The sequence below is a fragment of the Dreissena polymorpha genome, chromosome 6, assembly GCF_020536995.1.
Source record: "Dreissena polymorpha isolate Duluth1 chromosome 6, UMN_Dpol_1.0, whole genome shotgun sequence".
Lineage (NCBI taxonomy): Eukaryota > Metazoa > Mollusca > Bivalvia > Myida > Dreissenidae > Dreissena > Dreissena polymorpha.
The window spans coordinates 100,441,835-100,467,150 of record NC_068360.1 but is presented as its reverse complement, the minus strand read 5'-3'; the positions used below and the strand labels follow the sequence as shown (position 1 = coordinate 100,467,150).

The window sequence follows — 25,316 nt, the reverse complement described above, 5'->3', positions numbered from 1 at the left end:
TAATTGAGCAGATTTAATCTATTACAGTGCTGGATTATAGGTAGGTCTTACTGACTGCTCCAAAGCTGTGAATTAGTCATGCGTGAATAACCCCGTGTCAGTATCAATCGATAATGCCGGAGGCTATGTTATAACAAGCGCACTTTTCGGTCGGCAATGTGTACTCCATAAAATCATTACTTCGGAGACTTTTGATGAAAAACTCGATGTTATTCTCGTGGCAATTGTGCATTGCATGCATTATTCAGTTATATCAAAACATATATTTTTACGCATAATTACATTTTAAATCACAAACAAATTTATTCTTTATCGTTTTCGTCTTTAAGATAATTAGATCTAATTATTGAAATAATTACTGAGACGTATACTAATTTAACAAAATGCCGTATACGATTAAACGTTGCTATGCGCACCTGTCGCTTACATCATTTGACATTTTATCAACATGGCGGACTATACAGAATTAAATTGTGACTCGGCAAAAATGGCAAATAACGTCGTAAACGATAGAATTAACGAAGGAGATTATACATTAAGAAGGAATTAATGAAATGTCTGTGATAATCAACGATGCATTAAAATGTTTTAGATAGCAACAACATTATTCATTTATTTGTAATCTACTCGGTGGATGTATGTCACGGAAACGAGTGTTTGCATATTGTTAGCGATCAAATTACTCGCAATCTTATTTTTAACATCTGTCAAGATTATTGTTAGAAAATGGGATAAGACAAACATGGTTTCATTTATATGTTAGTGGATCTGTGTATAATCAGATTCATATGCATATATTGCTTTATTATGTTTGTCATGCTGTACAGTTTATTGAAACAGCATGGAACTTAAATGTACATTGCAAGGTAAATATATTAATATAAATCATAGTAAGTTAAATACATCTATTACCATTAAATGTGCTTGTTTATACGTTATTTTTTCCACAACTGCTTCTGATGCGTTTACATGTTTCCCCGTAATTCAGGTATTCAGGGAACGTTTTTGCCCTTTTTTGCCTAAACTGCGCGCTAAAATGCCCTTTTTGAAAGTAATGCGCCATGCCCCTTTGCCCTCCTGGGAAAAACACTATCAGCTATGGTATAATAAGATCAGATGTGCAAACAATGTCAAAGGGTTGTTAAATTAACAATTTGAAGGCAATTATGCTGAAAAAATATGAAAAATTTCCATGCAAATTTTGTCTGTATATCGACAAGTGTCTGCCGATTATTGTCAAACTAGTAATACAAAACTTACCACAAGTATGTAAAAGCACTAAGTACCAGTGATCATTTTTAGTAAGATAGTGTAATTCTAAACAGTAGCAAATAGCTTGTTTAGTAAATGCATAATGCAACTAATATGATTTCCGTTCTATTGTGTAATTAATAAATTGGTTGTTACTTGCTAATCCATGATAAATGTTTTATGGCTAGTGCAAAACCAGCAATGTTAATTTTGTAAAAGGTAATACAATAACACCACTTTGTAATTTCATATACGTAAATATTCTTGAAATGTAGGTTGATGAGTTTTACTTATTTTGTAACTATTATTTTATGTGCAAATAAATGATGTGAAGTGTTTTGTATATCCACACAATACCACATCTTTTTATATATGTACTGTATTATGTGTTATTTGAATGTTTAAATAAAAAAATATTGATGATATAACATGATGCATTCTAATATTTGCATTCAAATTGTAACTGTAGAGCTAGGTGTATGCAGTTTAGACTGTGATTTTAGAATTGCTACAAAATGGCTAGTTTTTTAGTGGCGACACAATTTAAACTATTCAACAATAGTTTGCGAAAGAAAATTAGAAACCTGCAAGATACCTGTATTTATTAAATATTTTAATTGGGAAACAAGTATGTTGTTATGCTGTTGCACATAATTATACATTGATAATAAATAAGAAGACAATTAATGGTGTTAACGTTTCCCAGCAGTAGAAATCATTCTTCTGATGAAGTCAGTGGTATACAGACGAAAGCTCCAGGTATGGCTTTCAATACGTAGTGTGTGTTATTTGGCAGTCTAAAACTTATTGGATTAAAAAAAATCCTGTCAAATTTGTCAATCAAAATTGATTTGACACATCACATGTACTGTATGCTAAATGCAACTGCTTTAGCTAGCTGTCAAGTTGAATTGAGACATTCGATGAAACAAACTGGTTCCTGGGTAGGACCAGTACTTAGTGTCTATATGACGTACCATGACGTCGAAAGTCTACAAGACCTACTAGGTAGAACGAGAAATGTACTTCGACGTACAGTTTTCACCGACCCTTGAGTGTTAGCCAATCAGAAGACACCTTACATCTGTTGCTTTAAGAGATATTTGACATTGAACATAAGTATTATTATTATTTATACCAAATTATGCGACTATCGACCGCTTACTCATAATTTTAATTTTAAAAAGGTAACAATTGAATCTTCTTCAAATTTGTATATAATCTATTTCAATGCATTAAATACTTGAAACTTCTATGTGTTTTTTTTTTGCCATTCTGATATTTTTATTCATTTTGTCCTCAATTAAAAAAGAGATTTTAAACATTTATTTTGAATAAATCTGAAGGAAAAGCGGCTCAAGAGACTAGTGTTTTGATTGGCTGTTCAAAAAATGTGTACGTCGAAGTACAAACATGTATGTCGAAGTACAAATTGTACTTTGACGTACAAATATATACTTCGAAGTGTATTTTATATTTATGTTGACATACAATTATTGTACTTTGAAGTACATTTCTCTTTTTAACTTGTAGGTCTTCTTGACTTTCAACCCAAATGGTACGCCATAGTATGTCTTTAGGGTAATCTAAAGAATGCTCCCACTTAAGAGATCAATACAGAGACCTCCCAGTGACTAAGCCAGTTAGCAGACACCCCATCCACTATACCACAGACACCGAACCAGCTATAAATTACTGTGGCTAGAAAACAAAAAAATATAAGATGCTAGATCTTTAAGCTTGGAACATGTAACTTGTTTTAAGATTGATTTTTTTTGGATGCATTACTTAATTATTGCAACAATTATAATATTTTGAACACAATCATGTCAATATATTTATTAAAAATACATAGTTTATATAAAAAAAACTTAGAAAGCTTTTGCCCGTAAATTAGGTAGCACCTATAATCATATTAACGTTTTAGTTCAATTACTCTTTCTCCAGAAACTTCATTAGACCTGTTAGCGGAAAACAATAAGTGTTAGCTCATGAGCCCGGGGCGATTATATTGGGTCCATACAATCACCTAAAAAGACCAAAAAACATTCAATTTCTCTATATATACATGAAAGTAAGCTATTAGGGCCGTTTTTAATGGATTGCAAAGATGTATATATTTTGTCAATAATGACTTCATTAAATATTGATTTACGTTTAAATATAAAGCACAATAGTATTTTATGGCCACCGAAAAGCACTCCCTAGTCAGCACAGAATCACCTAAAAGCACTCAATTTCTTTCTCTATATATGAGGTAGTTTTCCAACATAATGAAATGTTGCCCAGCTCTTGCCACGTGGAGGCCACCTCTTGTAACATAAAAATACGCAAAGAAGGTAGTAAAGTTACATAATTCAAGATTATGATTATAATAATAAATGTGAACAATGATAAAATAAACACTAAAACCAGGTATGATTACTATTAAAATTTATAAAGAAATATACAAGACGGGGCATTTAACTAGTGTTTCATTTATTTCATGATAGAAATATCAACAGAATGCACAGATAAACTATCAGCGGAGTTTTACTTACACCACAACTGATTGAAGGTGTTAATGCTGTTATCTTATCAGCGGGTAAAATTGCATCCGCAGGGTTTTTTGGGGGCCCGATTTAACAGCCGAAATTCGGCTATATTCCCAATCGCAAAAAGTATCTTTTTTCCCAAAATTTGCCAAACAATTCCCAACTGGAAAAAAACCCGCTTATGACATCAACAATTTCGCTTTTTAACTAAGCGTAGTCCGATCCGGTTTCGTACGGGTTTTATACTATACCCAGGGCTTTCCTTTGACCCGAGCTCCCGGGTTTTGACGCTTGAAAATTACAGAAGACCCCTTTTTGACTCTTAAGAAAATTACGTCATGCGTCACATTTGACCCGGGGGAATATACCGACTTGCGTCAACGAGATCAAAAGTTGTTAAGACTAAGCGATAATTGGCTCGGGGCGGAGTATCTCATTTAGTACACGCTAATCGTTAACGCCCGTTTCCAATCATCGAAGCACAAGTCCACCCAGTAGGAGGAGTTTGGTTAATTAAGAAATCTAGTATTGACCAATTAAAACCCTGCTGGTTCGATGACGCGTGTATTAACTTTCCATTATTTATCATAGCGTTTGTTATCAGCTGTTTGCGGAAAAGACGTGTATTAAACCCACCTAGTTGCAATAATCCAACTCCCAGCTATTGACCCTCTGAGCTGTACGTATGTACTCATAAAAGCTCAGAGCATTTAAGAAGAACTATAAACCAACCAAAAAAGAATGGACTCATACGCGTCAGTTTTAATAATATTCAATATAAAATTATAACATCCATATCCACAGAATACCGTAAAGCATATTTTGAGATATTTCCAGAGTATGGCAGAATGTATTTCCAAAGCTGAATGCACCCATCACTGTTTTACTTCATGATTGCTCAGTTCAAAGACGCGCGAAAGTTATGCTGGCATATGTACTGTCTACAACGTCAAATTACACGCTTTGCATCAAAGTTGCTAAAAATAACTATAGAACCGAAATTGCTGACCTTGTGGCAAAGTGACAATTTTTGCATGAGCTAATTGATTACAAAATACATGTAGGCGTAATAATTGACCGTTTGAGAAGGCATAGAAAACAGCGTGTTTGTCGCACGTCTTCAGCGAAGATGGCACATGAAATAATTAAAGGGCGTCGGAATTTTTGATGGGATTAAATACGGAGGCACCTTTATGGGCGAGTAGAAATAATTTCCTTTTATAGTTTACCGACTTATATAGGCTATTGTGTTTAGGTACCACCCGTATGTTTTTTTGTGTTTTTTTTGTGATAGTCAGCGGAAATGTTTTTTTTTTCACATTTTGTATTTCATTCTTAATTTAATAGCCACGCGAAACGGTCAAACAAAGTTATTGGATAAAGTGTAATTGTGCTTGTGCATTCGGAAAATGTCGCAGAGAAACCTTTTCGAATTCGGAATCGGTAGTAACTCTGAAAGTGTGTGTAAGACGCCAACGACAAAGCGTACTTTAGATCTAAATGACAGTGCTCCTAACACCCCCAAACGTGCGAAAGAAGAACATATGACATATTACTCTGCTGTATACATGAAGTTAATGTTGTATTAGAATACATGTTTTGTATTTATTAATCATTGAAATATTGTGTTTAAATGCATAGTGTTGTAGTGACAGTAAAATGCAAGAAATAAATGTTAACATACATGTATCTTTTAAGTTGTTGCTTTTTATATATTATATCTCAGTAATTTGCTTAAATTGCAAATAATCATTGACTCTCCTGCGTTATTATTAGGACTCTCAGAAATTTGATTTTGACTCTTGAAAATATGGTTCCAAGAGTCCTTGACTCTTGAGATTTGAGGTCTAAGGAAAGCCCTGCTATACCTCAATTTGGAGAACGTCGGCATTATTCGTGTGCACGCTATTCTCTGTGTTGCTAAGGCGCTTATTATATTTGCGATGAAATTCAAGCGTTTTGTGATTCGGCTGAATGGAAAACAAAGATGTTGCACAATACGAAATATTACGTGAAAAAGATTCCTAATAAAAAACCTGGCGGCTTAACAAAAACTGTTGACTTTTTTAAGCAAGCGTCATTAAATAAACAAACATCATCAAAAAGTTAAAAGTCCTCCCATGGAAACTCCTTCCATTGTTAATGACAGTAATTTAATAACAAGTGACTCGTTTGCATCGTCATCATTGATTTTCGAAAGCAAAGTGCTGACTGATGTTCAACATTTTGAAAGCATTCATTCTTCAGAAGAAGATGATGCGCCTCCTAATAAAATGGTGCCTGATGTGACTGAAGACTTTGTGTGAACTTACCATGTGGAAAACTGTTGATCATGATGTTTTTGTGGTGTTTGTGATTAAAGATGTTGAACTCATTCATGTGGTTTTAAATACCATTTTATTTTCCCAATTTCTTGAAAATGCAGATAAAATTCCCAATTTCAAAGCCATGGGCTATCTTCCCAATACGCTGAAAAAAAACACTGCTCCGATTGAAGGTGATAATCTGATTACCCGCTGCGCACATGCGTTAATATGATAAAAATCCTTTTGCTACATGTACATGTGTACTGGTACACATCCGAGCATAGAATGTATCATAACAAGTTGTTAAAAATGTACAGCAACTTTTTCTTTAAATAAATAATGCAGATATAACAATTTAACAATTGCAGTGTGTGTTTAGGAAGTTATTAGCCAGGGCTCTTAATTGAAACTTGCACAATTCAATTAACAAAATCAGTTTTGCAAAAACTGTATGATGCTTCTTACAAACCATTGCAAGTAAAAAATTGACTTAACAATAAACAACTCCGTTATACATCGCAACCTGTCATTTAATAAATATTTTGTAACCTTTCATTTTTAAAATTCAGCCATCTATTTCAAAGAGAGATAAACATGAATGTGAACAAGTTTAAGCAGCCCCAAGTCAATCTGATCCTATTGGAAACATTTCATATTTAATAGACTAGTGAATGACAATATGTGTACAAACTGTATTCCATAGCTGTTTTCTTTTACACAAACTTCAACAATCACATGCATTTATTAGCAAAAAAACACAAAATATATTATTGCCTTATAGTTCACACAGTAAGGCCCACAACTGCCAAATTTAACTGAACATTTATAAATGCAGTCTTATAATAAGGACCAGCATTAAAACAGTTAAGCTATTATTTCTTTAAAATGTATGCGTGGTTTAAACTAGCATGCCCACTTGGTCGATGCTATTTAAGGACGTATGGTGCAGTTTTAATGAAAATGTTGTGATATCTAGAATTTGGTAATTTTTGGTATTTATCTAGAACGGTCTATTGTGCATAGAAAAGTAAAATACAAATCATGGGTAACCGGTGTTTTGTTAATTTTTATTCGCACTTTAACTACACGCCTATTTTAGCATAATCATTTTAACAAATACGGTAAACACTGTATTATGTGAATTGGGAATAAGACATCTAACTGGGAATGGACATCATTTTGGTGATTTTCTTAAAACTAAACTATTCATTTCATAATCTTGGCTTTAATATACCATAAAAAAGTAGTAAATTAAAGAGAACACTGTTAAAAAACAACCTCTATTTCTCTCAAAATATATCATACTGGTTCAATTTGATTGCACATATCTTTTCTTAAAACAAAATCAATTGAATGACAAATGTTTTTTTATTAGTTTTTAACATCTACGAAAACATCAACAAAATACATATGAAAATTAACAAAATGCACACAAGTCATTTTTATTTTTACATGCCTTATCTAGATTTTGTCAAAATTTTAAAAGTAGGTTAATAGAGCATTCAACTGAAAACAAGATTTATACTGTACATTTTAAGGGGCATAGCGTCGATATTAATTGTAATTATTAGCATGGCTTGCCCAATATATTGCCCAATGCAAAAGTAGATTTAAATGTAAATGAAAACACACATTATGTGTAGCAAGATCAGTAAAATTAAAACTTTACAACCCACCCCACACCCCCCAAAAAGATGTATAGAATACATTTAAAGAGGCATATCAACGTTATTTAATTGTAATTCTTTACATGACTTGATCAATGTATTGCTGTATGCCAATGCAAATGTAGTTTTAAATTTAAATGGAAACACAAATAATTAGTAATACCCTTCTCGAAAAAGTGCACTAAATGCGCATTTAATGCGCATTAAATGCACATTAAATGCGCATTTAATGCGCATGTTATTGGCACCGTATTTTTTGCTTAACAAGTGCATTTTATTCTGTTAAAAAAAACACTTTTTACTAGTGTGTTTATACATTTAAGTGTATTTTTTCCACGAAATAATACACTTAAGTGCGTTTATTATGATAATAAGTGCGCTTAAGTTTATTTTTAAGTGCATTTATACACTTGAGTGTATTTTAAGACATACAAATAATACACTTCATGGTAAAAGTAATTTTTTTAAAGCGCATTAATACACTTGAGTGCATTTCCAGTCATTCAAATAATACACATTACAGAATTAAAAGCAAATTATTTAAGCGCATTAATACACTTGAGTGCATTTCCAGTCATACAAATAATACACTTATCAGTAACTAAAGTAATCTTTCAAGTGCATCAATACACTTGAGTGTATTTTAACTCATACAAATAATACACTTCATGGAGTATTCAAAGTGAATTTTTTAAGCGCATTAATACACTTGAGTGCATTTCCAGACATACAAATAAAACATTTCATTGAGTATTCAAAGTGAATTTTTGTAAGCGCATTAATACACTTGAGTGCATTTCCACTGATACAAATAATACACCTTACAAAATTAAAAGTGAATTTTTTTTAAGCGCATTAATACACTTGAGTGCATTCCGGGTCATACAAATAATACACCTTACAGTATTAAAAGTGAATTTTTAAGCGCATTAATACACTTGAGTGCATTTTCAGTCATACAAATGATACACTTTTTAAAGTGTTGGAAGTGAATTTTTTAAGCGCATTATACGCTCAAGTGTACTTTTCATCACTTCAAATTAATATGCTTAAAAATTAACCAAATTTAAAAAAAATCCCAGCATTTTGAAGTCAGCATTCATTCTTTAAAGGGGCTTGTTCACACTTAAATTGCATTTTTTGAAGTTTTTCATTTAATGCTTTAAATTCATAAATTTAAACATCCCAAATAACGTGCTCCAGTATAAAACAAAAATAAAGTTAAAATAAGAAAGAAAAAAGTAAGCCGCACCAAGGCTCGAACCACTGACCCTTGGATCGGTTTTTTCCCCGACTAAATATAGATTTTAAATGTAAATTTAAATATAAACACGCATTGTGACAACAACAACAACAAATATGGCGGAATCTGTATTGTCAAACACAGAAGAAGGTAAAATATGTTTTTTATTGTAAAACTCAATAGTGCGTATGATTTTCTTTTTATAAAAGTAGATTAAAATAGTATAACTGATCAAATGATTCGTTTTCGTTCCATCAGTATATGCATATACATCACAGAACGAGTAAATACTGATTCTCTCGTTTACACTTGATTTACAGACAGAGACTAAAATTAAAAGCCAAGTTGAGTACAGAATTAACTTTAGTATTCGCGCAAATAAATTAAATTTATCATTAGCCTTGGAGTACTGAGATCATTTAAACAGTACAGTATCTTTTTCTTTCCTCATAACTGACAGTGACAACATTATTTGTTGGCAGGCAATTCAAGATGCTGTGCATTTATTGACATATTCATTATTGTGTGTTATATGACAATGACATTTATTATTAACTAAAATGCATTTGAATGGTACTGGTAGTTTATTAATTTAAACCCAAAACTCATAGTTAACCCTTTAAGCGCTGGAACCAAATTTTAAAGGCCTTTGCAAACAGTTTGGTTCCAGATGAGACGCCACAGAACGTGGCATCTCATCAGGATCCAAACTGTTTGCTATTCTGATAGTATTCTTTGAAAAAAAATCGAAGAAATGGCTAATTTTAGAAATTCAGCGGATGACATATAGCAGATGAAAAATTTCCCAGCATGCAAAGGGTTAATGTATTTATATCAGTTTTTTCTGCACAGCTATTTTATAAATAAACTGAATAACCAAAATATTTTTGAAAATAGTAACACAGTTTAGTAATTCATGGCATCAAATGCATGTATCTGGTGCCAGACAACTTGCCCCAATACCAACTTGCCCCAAAACAAACTCGCATCAAAGATATGGTCACTCGCTCCAACCAAGAGACAACTCGCCCCAATTTATTTTCGTGCATCTTATTGTTTCTTTATTTAAAGTATTTTATCTTTATAATTGTTTGTTAATTTAGCAAAGCACGTATATATTTTGATAAATGTGTATTTCAACAGTACATTGTGTATTTTGAATAAGTCAAATACAGGTCATCTGAAATGCATGTATCATTATATTTGTAAAAGCCAAGAATATTCTGGATATTCATCTTTTTTCAATTGTTTTGAATATCCTCAAGATTTGATTTCCTGAATGTTGAAGAAAACTTATTAGATAATAATACCACATATTTACAACTCACTTTTTTAATAGAGACCATAAATAGTTTTAAAAAGTGGTTTAAATTGTGTATTTACTTTACAATAGGATACAACCATAAATAAACCAAGAAGTTTATGAAGAAGGGATCACTGGATTTTGTCACTTTGGTACAAGAAACAGGAAAGGTTTACTTATTTAGCTGCATTTTTTTTCTGTTGATTTCATTTGAGAATATTAAAATAATTTGTAGATAATGTTTTCAGATATTCAGGCAAGTTGAGATTTCATTGAATTTTTTTTATGTCATTTCACAATATTCTTGAATGGTAACAGAAAAAAACACAGTTCAACGCACTAATTGTTGATATATTAAACAAAGTCTTTGTATGTAAAACTGTGCTGCTACACAGGGCAACAGATAAGATTTCATGTGAATTAGTTTTCACTGCAAGCTTTTTGAAACAATTAGTTTTTCCCCTCAAATCAATTCGTCAAAATAAATCCAATTAATAAAAACTTACCTTTATTTCTGGGTGAGATGAGCTCTTTTATATTCGGCGGTGACAATTTGCAGCAATTCTTATTGCAATAAATTAACTAAAGTCATTATGCATTCATATTGTCAATGTTTGCTTGCTTATATTAATAAATTCATTTAATTGTCTATTGACCAAGCATATATGATAATGAGTCTGTTTTATACCAGTCCTGTGTTTCTGTCTCAGACCACACATTTTTAGCTTTAAAACACTCTTTACAACCTTTTTACCCAACGAATTGTTTCGCGTTACAAATTGTAACATATTAGGCTCGCACGCCGCTAATGAAATTTTCTTAGCACGTCCGCATTTAGAACAAGATGCCGACATTTTCGCGTATTTTTTTGACGGAAGAAAATTTTTATGTAGACACCGTCCTGAACCTGTGTTCATATAAACTTTTCACTAATATTACGACCGTACTGAAAGTTACAATATACTAATTCAAATCAAACACAGTATGGAGGGTATCGGTAAAATAAAACGACAAAGAATCGATTGCAATTCGTTTTCCAATTTTGTAATCGTTAAATGTACGATCGATTTTGTATTTCAATTCGTTTTATGTACACTATTAATCGTAAAAACGATAAAACGATCCTTATCTGTTGCCCTGGCTACATGAGCAAAGAATTTAAAAAATGATCATACACTACACTAGGTGAATATTGAAATTTTACAAAAAAAACTGATAGGAATGTTTAAAAATGGTGTCATGAAAAATAAAAAAATCTATATGTACATATGTAGCTACATCTTGTGTCAAAATTCTTAGCTTTATGTTCAAAACATTTATTGTTAAATGCAGAAATGTCTTTTCAAGGATATCATAGACCACCTTACTTATACGGAAGCATAGGAGCTGTTGAAGGAAATTGCTGCCAGACAGTCAGCAGTTATCACTGACAGCCTGTCCTGGCCCAGCTTGGACCATCCTCAAGCTAACCATGATGGTGTGTTTGCAAGAATTGTCCATTTGATAGACCATGATGAAGACCAGCTTTGTTGTAGCATGCCCTGACAATACTGTACAAGCCAGAGACCAGTATGTTTACTGTTGTTGAATATGACCCATTTTTCATGTTTATTTTTCTGTGGGCCTGTTTAACAGAATTAATAATGCACTTTATCTATTTCAAATATGTTATTTTTCTGTGGACTGTTTAACAGAATTATTAATGCATTTTATCTATATCAAATATTTTATTTGTCTGTGGGCCTGTTTAACGGAATTAGCAATGCATTTTATCTTTATCAAATATTGTTGCTTGTAATATGAATATAGAACACGTAAAACTACTCATGTAATTGTCTCAGCTTATAATCAAAAGTGTAGAAAATTTAACTCATTTACTGTCGAAACAGTGGCCATTATGTTCCTGCATCTTAAAAGTTGGACAATAACAGCTAATATATATATATATATAGATAGATTTAGCAAGGGGTTTTGAGTTTTTTATGTGTTCATATTTTTCAGAAAAAGGGTTAAGTGGTGACTGATCCTCTCATCCTCCTTATCCAGGAAACGTTTTGGAACAACGTGTTGGCACTGAAGATGTGGAGGACACAGATTGATCTCAGTACATCCTTTGGATACATGGACACCTTCAAAGGGACGACAACAAAACTGTACCTGCCTTTTTTTTGAAAGGAAGTAGTTAATAAAATTATTGTTAACAGCTTTTTTAGTCTTGTTGTTTAAGAATGCTTTCAACATTTAAGTGGATAAACGGTTGTTTTAAATTTGAATCTTCAGTAATGCATTCTTTATTAAATGATGTAATCTTATTTCTTTCAATATAGCGTAAATAATAAGGACATAATTATCCTTTGTATACAAAATGAAAACCAAGTTTACTGTTCTATTAATCATTATTTATTTATCTTGTTCTTTTGTCAGAAATATTACAGGGGCATACATACAGTATTCCTTAAATAAAAGGGGCAGTTCTTAGAAAATTAACATGTATTTTAGCAATGCATATTCAAACTTTTTCCACATTTATAACCAGCAACAATATGTAAGTATTATAATGTAACACAAATTAATACTATGAATTTACTACTGATTTTGCCGTGCCTGTCATCAAATAAACATGTTTTACTGAAAGTTTCTTAAAAGATGTTATGTGGAAGACATAATCAATCATTTAATAAATATTTGAGCCTTGCTCTGGGAAAAGGGGGTTTAATGCATGTACTTAAGGTTGTCCAAGATTAGGCTGTGCAGACTGCACAGGCTAATCAGGGGCAACACTTTCCGCCTTATCTGAATTTTCTCTAAGAGACTCCCTTTCAACAAAAAATACAATAAAGCAGCAATTGTCTGCCTGATTGGTATGATCAGCACAGGTTAATCTCGTACAACAATTTACGCACATGCATTAAGCCCCATTTTTCCAAGGCAAGGCTCACCTATTTAGGTTTTAGCTGTCTATATGCTCTTTAACTTTTGAATCATGATGCAGTTTCATATAATAATGTATTATGAGTCGTTTTTAATTGATTCCACTGGGGGCTGACGAGGTCAAAGCGTAGTCCGTTTCGCTACGACGTCGGGTATATGTTTTACTACAAAAACATTGTTAAAATACACATGAAATCGAAAACGGAGTAGTAGAAAATTGTGTTTAAAAACATGTAAGATTATGCTTTTCTTCTAACAAAACTCTGAATTTAAGCACAATGACATTTCATAGGTCTGTTTCATTAAATTATAATCCAAGATGTGCCTGGTTTATGCGGTTAAACATGAAATATACCGCTGATTTATCAAACCGAAGTCAAGTTTCACTTTAAAAAATGCAATTTAGGTTTACAACTGTGTTTAATGACACAATTTTACAATTTCCAAATTGATCTATGTATCGTTAAGCCACTGGTGTGTTTAGAAATGTGTAGGGTGACCCAGTTATCAGAAGTAAAGGCTATTATTATTACTTTTATTAGGCATGATCATGGCTCTGACAGTATACGTATATGCCTCGCTACGACAACGCTTTAGCGTGTATGCGTTTCTCACAGAAGACGTATTGGTTATCTCTCGAAGGCAAAATAAAGAAAAGTTTTTTTAATACAGAGTCATTGAGTGGCTGGATGTTTCGTTTGAGGACGAGGTAGTAACAACGGCACAACATGATCCGAAGCTAGGGCTGTCACGATTCACCGGTATACCGGTATATCGCGGTGCATGTCGTGAAAAAAATCGCACCGCGGTACGGCGTTGCCGCACCGGTTTTTTTAATATTATTATATTAATACAGATATAAATACATTACATAATTATTTTGATATAGATATCGTTTTGAAAACTGTAGAAGCGATTCAAAAGGGCTAAATAAATAATCCGTTAATATCCAGGTCAAGCAAGCGCTTCCACTGGTAGATGTTTAACTTTCACGTTTAAAATACGGCGATGTATGGGTCCGTACCTTTTTTGGAATTTGGGACAGATTTCCTTTGCAAATAAATTCCTAATTATCCAAAAGATGTTTACTCTATTTTTTATTTTCTTTCTTTAGTACATCGATCGTTCAAAGCATGCCACTTCCGAATCATGTTATCTTAAGATTATGAATAAGTCGAGGAAGAGTCAGAACGCTGCGGATTTTCAATACTGGGCCTGCTGACTCCGCATTTTAAACATGCCCTTGAAGCGTTCGATTTACACAGATTGTAGTCACAGCTATTGAAGACAACATGGCGGACATTTTAGAAAAAGACGCGAATAACAATAACAATAACAATGACTACTTCTATCAAGTTTATTACAGTTTCTTTTACAGTTTCTAGTCAAACTATGATACCAGTGTTTTCTGATTATCGAGTTTAATAAAGTTTGTAAAACTTGTTATTCTGCTGTTTTCTTCACAGATACATATTCTGTAAAATATCGCGGTACGTACCGCGATACAGTGTTACCGTACCACGATATACCGCGGTACGCTCATGGCGTATCGTGACAGCCCTATCCGAAGCGCACAGTCGACATGGTAATGAACATTATTATGATATAATTAAATTCACGGCAAGGCCAAAGGAAACGATTCAAATTGAAAATCCATATATAACATGACAGTTGAGAGTCGAGAAACTCATGTCGTCGGTCTCAATAAAAATGACTCATCTTCTCCTCGTGACAATCCCTTATACGTTTATTTTGATAAAGAGCGACGATAGGTTTTCAGCATACGGTACTCTTTATCAAATAACATTTGATTCTCGTTATCCCCAACTCGCTTATCTCGAAACGCTGCTTATGTCAAAGTAAATCCCATGTCCCAACTTCGATCATTATTTATCTCATACAGATTTTGATTTTTACATTGTAAATATCAAAGCGATTTTCTTGAAAATCGGTTATCGTCAACTTATTTGAGATGAACTTTATGTTTGTATACATGATTTCACCTGTAAAATGCACACCTGTAACAGCCGTAAGGTGTGGAAAGTTTGACCCCAATAGCACAAATCCGCAATTGCATAACCAATATATTGTTGTAAAGGTGTGGCAGTGGGATTCTGTCACAGGTTATTGTTTACTGCGTACATGACGGCTGGTAAATTTACCTCGTGTTACAATGCGGTTAAGGCCCAGTCTCACTATGAAGCTGGCGGAGCCCTAGTGCGTGATCAGGCATCTACCGGGATGAACCGGGGCCCTACCGGGATGATCCGGTGCTCCAACGGGATGAACCGTGGACGACCGGGGACAACCGGGGCTCCACCGGGAAAGTATTGAAATGTTTAATACCTATGGGATGAACAGGGAGTCACCAAGTAGGACCGGCAACGACCGGCGTGGCACCGGGAACAACCGGGACTGTACCGGGAACAACCGGGACGGCACCTTAGCTCCACCGGGGCCCAAACACACCCCAGCAGAGCCACGGCAACGCCCTGGTGGAGCCCCGGTGAATGCCGGCAGAGTCTCTTTATAGCTACGTTACATAAGTAAACTGGTGCTCTGACGGTGCCGTCCCGGTTGTTTCCGGTGAAGTTCCGGTTGTTTCCAGTGCAAAGCCGGTCATTTCCGGTCCTTCCCGGTAACTCCTGGTTCATCACGGATGTATTAAACGTTTGAATACTTTTCCGGTGGAGCCCCGGTTGTCCACGGTTAAACTGGGGCGTTGCAGCAGCTCTGCCGTGGTTTGATGCCGTAATAGCCCCGGTGAGTGCCGGCGGAGTGACGGTATACCGGGGCTCTGCCGGGACTCTGTCGGCTTTCACCGGGTTCAACTTTTTCGTTTGGATGTTAATGCGCACAGTGAAGCACGGCATCTTTTGCACTGGAAAATAGCGGTCTGCAGTAACTGCAAACTGCATGTGATATGTCCAGAAATAGATACAGAATCTTCGTTGAGCAACCTATACATTATATTTGTACTTCGTTGCGCAACCAATACATACTCTGTGCGAAACCTATACATAAAGCGACTTGTAATTTCCTTCGAAACAAAGCATTTGAATGATTAAAAAATATGTTCGTAACCTGTTTTGTACTTTAAAATGTGAAATGTACACTGAATCAAAGTCACATGTAGTTTTATTTAATTTAAGTTACCGTAATTGGCTAATTTAACAGAATAACCACCTTATGCATTGCTTCAAATCGAAATATTTCGATTTTAGCTCAAAATAAACTTAAAGGTTGCAACTACGCGCATTTGTTATTAGTTTATTATTGAAAATAAGTACCTACAATTACTGGATGTTCCGTTCTCTAATCCATAAACACCAGAAAAGATGAAACTCGCCTGATAAAGTAGTGTATTTACACAATGTTTTCGTAGTAAAACATATACCCGACGTCGTAGCGAAACGGACTACGCTTTGACCTCGTCAGCCCCCAGTGCATTCATATTCTTTTGTTCAGTGTTGAACTCAACATGTATTATAATAAGGTGTTCACTTAACATTCTTGCAGTAATGTTTTGCTGTGTAATATACATGTAATAATAAATCAAAATTGAACAACTAGCTTCTTATTTCTTCTTGTTATTTATTAAAACATTTTAAACCAAAACAACAAAATCCATAACATAATGAACACAAAACATAATACTCTATATTCATGAAACAAAACTATAATTGATAACATTTTGAATAAATGTTTCCAACTTTTAACATTTGACAGATCAAATTATTTCTGAATTCCACCAATTTTTTATTTATGGATAAACATCACTTTATCATCTTTATGACAGTTTATGTAAGGCTATTACAATAAATGGTTGTTTATAGACTGATAAACAATGGAAAACAATACATAATCTATATATAGCATTGTGCTTTGATGTCATTGTTAATGGAACATAAACAAATGTGGTGTGCAGCATGCACTCAACATTGACTATGGTAGCTTATACCTAAAAGAGTTAATAATTCCTTTTCATAGTCTTTACTTGTGACACAAAATCAGGAAAATGCTGAGCCCAGTGTTTATTTAGCTATTTGCCAGACAAGGTAATCACAAATTCTTCTGTTTCAGAGTGACCTATGATCAAATACTTTGGATCCTCTATTGTAATAACAAAACAATTAATTCACCATGTTTGATCATGGGTCTCCCATAAAAAACTTAACACAGATCATGATACATAACACCTATAAGAGTCAACAATTCCTGTTAATGGTCTTGACTTGTGACAAAAAAATCTGGAACTTGGCCCATTGTTTATGTAGTTATTTGCCAGACAAGGTTTTTACTTATTCTTCTTTGTCAGAGTGATCTATGATTGAATACTTTGGATCCTATATTTATGCCCCCCTTCGAAGAAGAGGGGGTATATTGCTTTGCTCATGTCGGTCGGTCCGTCCACCAGGTGGTTGTCAGACGATAACTCAAGAACGCTTGGGCCTAGGATCATGTTACTTCATAGGTACATTGATCATGACTCGCAGATGACCCCTATTGATTTTGAGATCACTAGGTCAAAGGTCACGGTGACCCGAAATAGTAAAATGTTTTTTGGATGATAACTCAAAAACACTTATGCCTAGGATCATGAAACTTAATAGGTAGATTGATCATGACTAGCAGATGACCTCTATTAATTTTCAGGTCACTAGGTCAAAGGTCAAGGTCACGGTGCCCGAAATAGTAAAATGGTTTCCGGATGATAACTCAAGAACGCTTATGCCTAGGATCATGAAACTTGATAGGTACATTGATCACGACTAGCAGATGACCCCTATTGATTTTCAGGTCACTAGGTCAAAGGTCAAGGTCACAGTGACAAAAACATATTTACAAAATGGCTGTCAGTACAACTGAGAGCCCATATGGGGGGCATGCATGTTTTACAAACAGCCCTTGTTTTATAACAAAACAATTAACAAAATTCACAATACCTTACACACTTAAAACTCAAATACATATTCTCATGGCATTTCAGGGCACTTGTATGCTATGTTCGTCAGTATTTTATCAATGGTATTTCTGCCCTATGTTTATAAGCAGTTCACTTATCAAAATCACATTTTATCACCATGATGACGACAGCACAGTCGACCATAATGTCACACATTTTGTCACGCCTTCATATTACACAAATAAATTCAAGCATCATTTCAAATACTAAAGTCATCTACTGACTGAAAAAACAGCCAGGGTCACACATGCACTTTCATACTCAATGGTATACATTCTATAAAACCATGCTGCCAAATTCACACATGTTCCTACCCATAGTCAGTTATCATTGATTTCAGCTTTGTCAATTTTTTAATTCATAATAATGGTATGTTGAAATTTGGTTAAAACAACATAGTTACATACACCATGTACCAATTTGTATGAGTAAATCTTCATATTGTTTCCGGGTTGCTTGCCCTTGACCTATTGGATATTGCAGCTCCTCATTAGCCGCAGGTGGATATATAAGGGGCAATTGTAGGGGCAATCAGCTTTGGATAAGCTGAATCAAAAAGGAACTTTGATCGAAGGGTTTTTTCCTTGATGATCTCTGTGTACTCAGTGCATGTACGTGTATCCCTTCTTTTCATTGACTGGCACCACCGTCCAATTGTTGGCTGCCTTCAATTTACTCTGAAATAACATATAAGCATATTTGTAATTTTGAAATGTACACAAAAACTTATCATAAAAACTATGTATGAAATTTGTTTGCTATTTTAAACATTATTTTATTCATATCATGCCAATCAGGTAACATACCAATACTTTTCTGGGCTACTTGATTCACCAGTATTAACTTATGAACCTACCAATACTTTTCTGGGCTACTTGATTCACCAGTATTAACTTATGAACCTGCCAATACTTTTTTTGGCTACTTGATTCACCAGAATTAACTTATGAACCTACCAATACTTTTCTGGGCTACTTGATTCACCAGTATTAACTTATAAACCTACCAATACTTTTCTGGGCTACTTGATTCACCAGTATTAACTTATGAACCTACCAATACTTTTCTGGGCTACTTAATTCACCAGTATTAACTTATGAACCTACCAATACTTTTCATGGCTTCTTGATTCACCAGTATGAGCTTATTATATGATGAAGTTATCATACTTGAGTCACTAACTGACAACTACTGTACTACTAGAGATTGGAGGAGAATGGCATTGAAATAATTTCATGACCAATCACCATGCAAGTTATCTAAACGGTTCAGAAAACAAACCAGCTATCGGATATCCTCTGGTTTTCATAACATAAAAAGTTTCTGGTAAAAAAAATGATAAAGCAATTATATTTCCAAGGAACTTTAGAAAGCACATAGAATCTTATTGAATATAAATATATTATTTTATCAATTAAAATATGCTAAGACAGGGTTGTTTGCATACTCTTAGTAAGATGTTATCTCTCCAATTCCTGACACATGACCAGGTGTGGTACTTCCTTGTGACACAAATGACAGGCCAGGACCTGGCGGGGGCTGATGACCGTGCATAGGTGAAGAGTTTGTTGTTCTAACATTATGCTGAACAGTCAAACTTGCAATAGTTTGTCCGGCACGTCTTCCTAAATACCTTAAAAAGAAGGTTTGTTTTAGAATATAATATTGATCTCATATCAATTTAAAGAAACAACAAAATTGATGTTAAAATTAGGGAATAAACTGTATAATAATATTATCATATCATGATAATTGATTACATAATATAACATATACATTTGCATACCAGTATATTTTATAATATAATATATACCGTATAAATTAATAATTCATAATTCATCATTTATCATTAATTTCATGCTTCATTTGACGCGTGTTGGAGTGTTCCTTATAAGTTATAACGAATTCATTAAATTGATACGAACATCTTGGCATAGGGGCATAAAGGCTTATTTTAAAACGCGCAATGAACAAATTATGTTATCAGTGCGTATCTGGTTTCGTTGCAGAGTAAAATATCCATACAATAAAACTAAATACCTATTCCAACTTTTGCTAAAATTCCTTTGTAAACAGGCAACACTTGCCAAAAACTAAACGTAGCTTCTAAAATATGACTTACAATTCGTGTGTTTAACCCTTTCCTTGACAGGTACGCGTTTCTACGACCCTATCGATTCCCTGTCAAATACGCTTATCTACGCCTGTATCGATTCCCTGTTATCTACGCATTTCTACTACCCTATCTATTACCTGATATATACGCGTTTTTACGCGTCACGATTTAATTTGCTATTTAAATGCTTAAAATGACGTTTTAAGTGTAACAGAAATGCATATACACCTGCGTTCATCATTTTTCTAAACTGTCGAGTAAACATCCGGTAATGTTGCTATTTAAAGTTATGATGCAATTGGCGACCAATCAAGACGAGGGTTTACCATTTGACATGCGTAAATCACGTTCCGGTATGTGCGCGCTTCAGGCATTTCGTAATGTCCTAAAATAACTGCTATTCTCGAACCATATTTAATTTGGACATTTTTCGAAAACGTATTAATAACTCGTTAAAAATGTCGCAAAAATAAACACGTCCCATAGGGATATAATATCATTTGGGTGTAAATCGATTTCATTCTTATTGTTGTATGATTCCATTATATCGTAAATGTTTGTTTCCGAGATCATATACGACTATTACATCGATATGTTAAATGGCATGTACACTTAAATGTTTTTACAAACGACACGTGCTTATCTAAAGTTTGTGTTTCGTAATACACAGGATATTGGATTATCGGTGCTTGATTGGTCAATAAAACAAAGACGCAGTCGGCGGTCTTCAATATGCCTTTGAACTGACCAATAATAATTAATAGCGCACATGCTAATCTAACATTTAGGGATAAGAAACACGGGTTCTAGACACTTTGAATAAACATGTTTACCGGACGCAGCAGTAGTCTTCAGATGACATTGGCGCGCGTGCCATGTTACCTCGACGTTTTGTAATTTGGTACACAAATACACGGGTTTGTTGGCGACTTCTGGGTTATAAAGGTATATGTCGGCGATCAGATAAACTGGAGTATTTGATAATAAACTTGGAATTTGCAAATTAATACACAAATTGAAGACTTATTGAAGACGCCGACATTGCCGGATTTCGATCGGTAATAAAATGCAAAATGCAAATTAATTATATGAATATTCATGGCACATTATGCAACATCCAATTAAATTGTTACCGGTATCTATAAATGTTTATAAATCATTAGGTGAATTAATGTAATAGAAATACCAAGTATCGTACGAATTTTATAAGAAATAATACAATTTATTTTGAAAATGCACGAAGTTGTTTGAGAAACTCTGTGTTTTTCTATAGTTATAAAAAAAAAAGAATTTACATGTATTTTGAGGCTTGCAGAATGAATTTATAAAATAAAAAAATCTTCAAGAAAGAAGAATTGTAGTTTGGAAAGTAAGAAAAAAAATTAATATTCCAAAATATAATTATTTGTATTTGATACAACACACCAACTTCGCAAAGTTTCTATATGAGCTGGAAAGAGATTTGCATTTAAATGCAGTAAAACACACAACGCTCAACTTTGGATGACTATAACTGACCAATAAATTAAGGTATAAACATACAGTTTACACCACAGGAAAGGAAATTTTATTAGCTTAAACTTTCATATTGTGTATTTTTCAATAATATTTCAATTTTTATGAGAATATCAGGTTTAAAAGCAATGAGGGTCATAAAACAGCGTTTTTCCAATAATGCCTGTAAAGATGGGGTACTGATATTGATAAGATGGCTATCAGCCACTGGTCAGCAGGCAGCTAGGTCTTGTGGTAATCGGAGAGGCTTATATTGGCTAAATGGCTGTCAAGGAAAGGGTTAAGCCATTACCCTGTCTTTGTCTCTTCCAACGATACTCCTATGGTTCTGCAAACACTCAGTCTTGTCGCCAAGATTGAATAAATTCGAGCGATGTCGCTGGCTCCGGCTTTTGTTTCTCTTTTTTTATATTTTCGATCACAGAAATGAGATGCATTGTTTGTAAATCAAAAGCGGATAAGGGCAGCGCGCATGCGCAGGCTGCATTCTGGTATACTAGTTGGGATCCCATTCACAATTTCTGACTAAAAATAACTCATTTCGCGTTTGAGACGCTTTATAATTTTCAGGTTTTCAAATCGTCAAAAGTTGCATTTTATGGAAATTTTAGAGCATGGAAACAATTGGTATTTTTTTTTTAAAAGCAAATATCATAACTTCAGTAAAAATTTGCAAATCCGAAACAATTTTTTTCAATTTTGTCAATTTATCAAAGTGTGAACAAGCCCCTTTAATATGGGTTCAACAGTTTATATTTACTTTTAACATGCGTTCAGCATTTAAATTTTAAAAAAAATATGTTTTAACTAAACAAGACTAGTACCATGTATTGCGTGTATTATTATTTAACGTCAGATACAAAATTAATGTTCGACCTAGAAATTAATAGCTTTTTAATCATTTATCATTTTATATCATAAACACCTTGATCCCAGCAATAAAACAAAGTTATTTTACTTTTATATTCTGCAGCCAGTAGGTCCTGTAAAAAAAAGAAGGAGGTCCTGTATTTTTTCCCATTTTACATTACCTACTTTCCTGATAAAATTTGCCTAGTTTGGATTTGACTGTAAGTTTATAGTAGCAAAGATCCAAATGCCAGAGTTGCAAGTTTTTAAGTAGTTGTTTATACCAACTTGCCGCCTAGAGTACAGGTAGCACTTTGAACAGTTGTATTTGTTTCCAAACTTAATATTTTTGTTTAAGAATATATGATAAAGCTATGATCATTATGCCATTTTACTTGGTATTTGCTGCTAACAGAATACAAATATTAATCCTCGGCTTGTGTCAAACAATTATAAATCCTCCCAAACTGTATATCCTTTTCAAGTGATAACGCTGAGAAACACCAAATCAAAACCATCAATTAATTGAACCCAAGTAAGAAATTTAAACAAAGCATGAACAATGAAAGGGGCAAGTCAAGTTTAGATCAAGGTCACAGTAACTTAATATTTCAAAATAGTTTTCGCCCAATAACTTAACTTAAGTTTGGATGGAGGTATGCACTGACATTGTATGTGTAGGTTGTTGTCTTTTAGAAAGAATGACATGACGGGGATCATTTACGCATCACTGATTCACAACCCTTTGCGCTTTTAATGCATTGTGTCGATAAAATATATGCTTTGTGTAATTATTATGCCCCCCCTTCGAAGAAGAGGGGGTATATTGCTTTGCTCATGTCGGTCGGTAGGTCGGTCGGTCAGTCCGTCCGTCCACCAGGTGGTTTCCGGATGATAACTCAAGAACGCTTGGGGCTAGGATCATGAAACTTCATAGGTATATTGATCATGACTCGCAGATGACCCCTATTGATTTTGAGGTCACTAGGTCAAGGTCACAGGTGAAGGTCACAGTTACTGGAAATAGGCATTTTAAGGATTTAGCATGGTTCAAACAAGGGAAACATCTACCGTTTATGCATGTTCTTTTTATTACAGCATTTGCCTCCCTTTAGTTCATTTAAAATCTCATTTTACAGCAGAGATTCCAAATCTGACCTGTAAATGAGCCCCATATTTACTGCCAGTGCTAGGTTACCTTTTCCCATTTGATCATTCTTAAGTATTGGTATTGTAATGCTACTGCTACTGCTACTGCTACTGCTCCTCCTCCTCCTCCTCCTCCTCCTCCTCCTCCTCCTCCTCCTCCTCCTCCTCCTCCTCCTCCTCCACCACCACCACCACCACCACCACCACCACCACCACCACCACCACCACCACCACCACCACCACCACCTTATATCCCATATAGGGGGGCATCTGCTATTACAACTTATAAACTTATAGCCCATATAGGGGGCAGGGTTTTTTTTTACCAAGAAAGTGACGCCGATATTCGGCGTCTTCCCCTACCAGAATTTTTCCCCTAAAAATACCATTTCCCCTCCAAAAATATAATTTTTCACCAAAATTTAATATTTTACCCTCAAAGAAATGTTTTTTTTTCTTTTGGGAAGTCGACACTTATCCAATTTGTACCATGTACAACAATCTCGCTCTCTCTTTCTCTCTCCTGACGAACACTCAAATCTGGGAATCCCAGTGATTCTATATATAGCTCTTAAATTACGTCATGGAAACCGGGCAACTAATCGTATTAATCATGTGACTATTTTACTGGATTCCGGTCTTGTGCGAGAAGGGTGTTTTGTCAATTGATTACCGGAAACCAGTCGAATTTTCATCCGGGTTATGTGAAAGCAAAGATATAAACGTTAAAACAGAAAAAGTCTCACAAATGGCGAATATATACACGAACAAAATGAAACGTTCGGACTCTGAAAATATTAATTGCGTTGACGCATTTTTTAAGAATGAATCATCAAAAACCGTTGAAACCCAGCAGGATTCGGAGGTACATGTAATCAACATCGATTAATACTGTCGGATTATTGTGAAAGTGAAAGTAGACAATCGGCAGCTGCCGCACCTTTCCCTTCCAATACTGTAGCAGATCTAGATCGTCAACCCATTCATCATGAAAGTGAAATCACAATATTGACATCGTTCCCCGGCCCCAGTTGAAAACAATTCCCATTATTAGATCTACCCTTGCAACTTTATTGAGGACTCTGACTTTAATATCATAATTGTTCATGTGTTTAAGAACAAAAAGGTCAGAGACATGCCACTTTTTCTAAAAAAAAACACCTGAAGTCTGTAGGTGAGTTATAGACATTGAAATGAACAGTTTTTATTTTTTCCCCAAATATGTCTCTTTCTGCTCGATTTTCCCCTTTTACCCAGCGTCCAGCGTCTTCCCCTTTTTCTAAAAAAAACCTCTGGGGGGGGGGCATGCATGTTTTACAAACAGCCCTTGTTCTTACATAAATTCTTTTAAGCAAACATCGCAGACCCAGATGAGACCCCGCATCATGTGGCGTCTCATCTGGGTCTACACTGTTTACCAAGGCCCTTTTTCTAGAGGCTAGGCATAAATGGGTTAACAATTACACTTGTATGTCTATGCGTTTGT

The 25,316-nt window shown here is 34.3% G+C and overlaps 1 long non-coding RNA gene across 2 annotated transcripts; it reads left to right on the top strand.

The window, feature by feature from the left end:
- Window positions 1–10,389: 10,389 nt before the first annotated feature.
- Window positions 10,390–12,938, top strand: LOC127836111 (uncharacterized). 2 transcript variants are annotated; one of them, XR_008028594.1, is made up of 3 exons: window positions 10,390–10,474; window positions 11,652–11,781; window positions 12,306–12,938. It is a non-coding gene; the product is annotated as an uncharacterized LOC127836111 (long non-coding RNA). The 2 variants fall into 2 exon arrangements; XR_008028595.1 differs by having other exon boundaries at window positions 11,652–11,873.
- Window positions 12,939–25,316: the final 12,378 nt, after the last annotated feature.